Source organism: Ictidomys tridecemlineatus, unplaced genomic scaffold, assembly GCF_052094955.1.
Source record: "Ictidomys tridecemlineatus isolate mIctTri1 unplaced genomic scaffold, mIctTri1.hap1 Scaffold_445, whole genome shotgun sequence".
In the NCBI taxonomy this organism is placed as follows: Eukaryota; Metazoa; Chordata; class Mammalia; order Rodentia; family Sciuridae; genus Ictidomys; species Ictidomys tridecemlineatus.
The window spans coordinates 137,765-142,208 of record NW_027522882.1 but is presented as its reverse complement, the minus strand read 5'-3'; positions in this window follow the sequence as shown (position 1 = coordinate 142,208).

Here is a 4,444-nt window from a genome sequence, read left to right as displayed (position 1 = left end):
GACATACATAGACTATTTCATCCTTCAAAAGGCGAAGACACTTTCTTCTCAGCAGCAAATGGATCTTTCTCTAAAATAGACCATATGTCATGCCAAAAAGGAACTCTAAGCAATACAGAAAAGTAAGGATACTACCCTGCATTCTGTCAGATCATAATGGAATAAAATTAGAAATCAATGATAAAAATAGAAGCTACTCCAACACCTGGAGACTAAATAATATGCTAGTTAATGAACAATGGGTTGCAGAAAACATCAAAGAGGAGATTTAAAACTTCTTAGAGGTGAATGAGGACACAGATACAACATATAAAAATCTCTGGGACACTATGAAAGCATTACTAACAGGAAAGTTCATTGCATGGACTTTATTCCTTAAAAAAATAAAAAGTCAAATAAATGACCTAAAATTACATCTCAAACCCTAGGAAAAACAATTAATCAACACCAAAAGCAGTAAAGGACAGAAAAGAATTAAAATCAGAGCTGAGATCAATAAAATTGAAACAAAAGAAGCAAATAAAAATCGACAAAGTGACTGGGAATGGTACCAACATTTGAACTAGCTATCCCACTCCCTGGTCTATACCTAAAGGACTTAAAAACAGCATACTACAGGGACACAGTCACAATGTTTATAGCAGCACAATTCACAAGAGTTAAACTGTGGAGCCAACATAGATGCCCTTCAGTGGATGAATGGATCAAGAAAACATGGCATTTGTACACAATGGAATATTACTCAGCAATAAAAGAAAACAAAATCATGGCATTTGCAGGTAAATGGATGGCATTGGAGAAGATAATGCTAAGTGAAGTTAGCCAAGCCCGAAATAACAAATGCTGAATGTTTTTTTCTGATATAAGGAGGCTGACTCATAGTGGGGAAGGGACGGGGAGCATGGGAGGAATAGATGAATTCTATTTAGGGCAGTGTGGTGGGAGAAATAGAGAGGGGAAAGGGATTAGCAAGGATGGTGGAATATAATAGACATCATTATCCAAAATACACATATGAACACACGAATTGATGTCAACCTACTTTATATACAGAGATATGAAAAATTGTACTGTATATGTGTAGTAAGAATTGTAACATATTCCGCTGCCATATATTTTAAAATTTTCAAAATGAAAAGTTGGCTTTTTGAAAAACAAATACATTTGATAAAACTTTATCCATGCTACTGTAGAGAAGGAGAGAAATACTCCAATTACTATAATCCATGATGAAAAAGGAAATATCACCATGAACACTAGAGAAATACAGAAGATAATTAGAAATTATTTTGAAAATTTATACTGCAAAAAAACAGAATATATAGAAGTCATCAACAAATGTCTAGAATCATGTGACTTACCCAATCTGAGTAAGTTAAACAGATCATTTTCAAGCAATGAAACAGAAGATACTATCACAAGCCTACCAACCAACCAATAAATAAATAAATAAATAAATAAAGCCGAGGACTCAATGGATACAAGACTTCAAAAAAAGAACTAACACCTACATTTCTCAAATTATTGCATAAAATATAAAAAGAGGGAGCCCTTCCAAAATCACTCTATAAGGCCAATATCTCCTTGATGCTAAAATCAGACAAACACTGAAAAGAAAGTGTACTTCAGAGCAATATCTCTAAAAAGCAGAAGCAAGAATTCTGAATAAAATTTTGGCAAATCAAATACAAAAACATATCAAAAGGATGGTTCATCATGATGAAGTGCTATTCATCCCAGGGATGCAAGGTTGGTTCAACGTAGAGATATCAATAAATGTAATTCATCACATCAGCAGATTTAAAGATAAGAAACTTATGACCATCTCAACAAATGCAAAAAAAGTATTTGAAAAAATACAGCATCCCTTCATGTTCAAAACACTAGAAAATCTAGGGATGACAGGAACTTATTTCAACATTTAAAAGGCTATGTATGCCACGCCTCAGGCCAACATCATTCTAAATGGAGACAAACTGAAGACATTTTCTCTAAAATGTAAAAAAGACAGGGATGCCCTCTCTCACCCCTTCTATTAAATATAGTTCTTGAAACACTGGACAGAGCAAGTAGACAGATGAAAGAAATTAAAAAATAAGTATAGGCAAAGACGAACCTAACCTAGCACTATTTGCTCATGATATGATTCTGTACCTAGAAGACTCAAAAAACTCCACTAGAAAACTTCTAGAACTAGAATTCAGCAAAGTAGCAGGATAGAAAATCAACACCAGTAAATCAAAGGCATTTCTTTATATCAGTGACAAATCCTCTGAGAGAGAAATGAGGAAAACTACCCCATTCACAATATCCTCAATAAAATAAGATACTTGGGAATCAACAAGAGGTGAATGATCTATACAATGAAAACTATGAAACTCTAAAGAGAAATCAAAGACCTTAAAAGATGGAAAGATTTAACTTGATCTTGAATAGGCAGCATTAATATTATCAAAATGGACCTACTACCAAAAGCACTCTACAGATTTAATGCAATTCTGATCAAAATCCCAATGGGATTCCTCATAGAAATAGAAAAGCAAATATGAAATTTATCTGGAAAAACAAGAGACCCAGAATAGCTAAAGAAATCCTTAGCAGGATAAGGGAGGCAGGTGGCATTGCTATACCAGACCTTAAACTATTGTACAGAGCCACAGTAACAAAAACAGCATGGTTCTGGCATCAATACAGGCTGGCAGACAAATAGCCCAGAATAGAGGACACAGAGACCAACCCACTAGACCACAATTATCTTATATTAGACAAAGGTGCTAAAAATATGAACTGGAAAAAAGAGAGCATCTTCAACTAATGGTTCTGGGAAAACTGGAAATCCATATGCAGCAAAATAAAATTGAATTACTCTCTCTCACCATGCATAAAAGTTAACTCAAAATGGATCAAGGGTCTAGGAATTAAACCAGAGACTCTCCAAATACAAGAAAAAGTAGGCCTTATCTCCATCATGTGGGATTAGGCTACAACTTCCTTAATAACACTCCTATAGCACAGGAATTGAATCCAAGTATCAACAAATGGGATGAATTGAAACTAAAGATTTTTATCAAAAAAACTCAATAGAATAGAGAGCCTACTTTATGGGAGCAATTTTTTACCCCTCATACATCAGATAGAGCACTAATCTCTCGGGTATATAAAGAACTCAAACGTCTTAATACCAAAAAAAAATACTAATAATCCAATCAATAAATGCGCCAAGGACCCGAACAGACACTTCTCAGAAGAGGATATACAATCAATCAACAATTATATGAAAAAATGCTCATCATCTCTAGCAATCAGAGAAATGCAAATAAAAACTAAGATATCATCTCGCAACAGACAGAATGGCAACTATTATGAAGACAAACAACAATAAGTGTTGGCGAGGATGTGGGGGAACAACCCATCAAAATTTCACCATGGTTTCCTTTTCATTGAAGAAGGGTTCAAAGCAAACAGTTTGAAAATTCTCCTGGAAGGTAGAATTGATATGAAATTAGCCAAGAATTCTGAACTCTAAGAGTAAAAGCTGGAGCCATCATTACTAGGCACTAATGCATGTTATACAATTATCATATTGCAGTAATTTGAGGACAAAAAAATCACAATGCAGAAATTTCATAGGTGACTCCATATGTATGTAAATGTCATTGTAAGTGCAATGAAAAGGCCTAAATAAATGCCACCATCTCCAGCATAGGATTTGATGTGAATGAACAAGACAACCCAAGGTGAAGGGAGGTGTGGGAACTGGAGGCGCAGAGCACTGGTAGGGCTTGGGTGCAGGACATGCGTGGTACTGGATTATACTCCAGCACCCCAAAGAAGCACATATTGAGGAGGATTATGTTTCAAAATTACACCAGAATAGGAGGCTCCTGGATTCTCTCCACACATGGATACACCAAATAAACACCTACTTCTGTTTTGAGTTCCTCTTGAATAAAGTTATATATGGATTGAGAGACCTATGCATTAGACCACTGAGTAAATATCTACCATCTGAAGTGCAGGCAAAGTTGGGGGACACTTGGGCATTAGTCCTGCCTTGAGCGATGTGCCAAATAATTTGGACAGAATACCCCAATCCAGTGTCACCCAGAGTAGAGGAAGACTTCTTGGGGTCACAAATGGAGCACATTGGACACTAAATGACTTGTCGCTGGAAACACAATTTGTCTGGTGCTCATAGAAGAACAAACTAGATATACACAAGTATCAGGACTGGAAAAGGGATGGTTTTCTATGGCTGTGGAGGTTCATGAGCTTTATCCATGGGGCGAGGGCAGAAGGGAAGCGAGATCAAGGGTCCCAGTTTATCCCTAGAAGGGATTTGCCCACATGATCTGCAAACTGTGGTTGCTAACAGTTGAGCTCCTCTCTAGCCAGTCTCTAAGGGTAGACAGGACAAATGCAGTCCACCCAGCAGCCCTGCCTG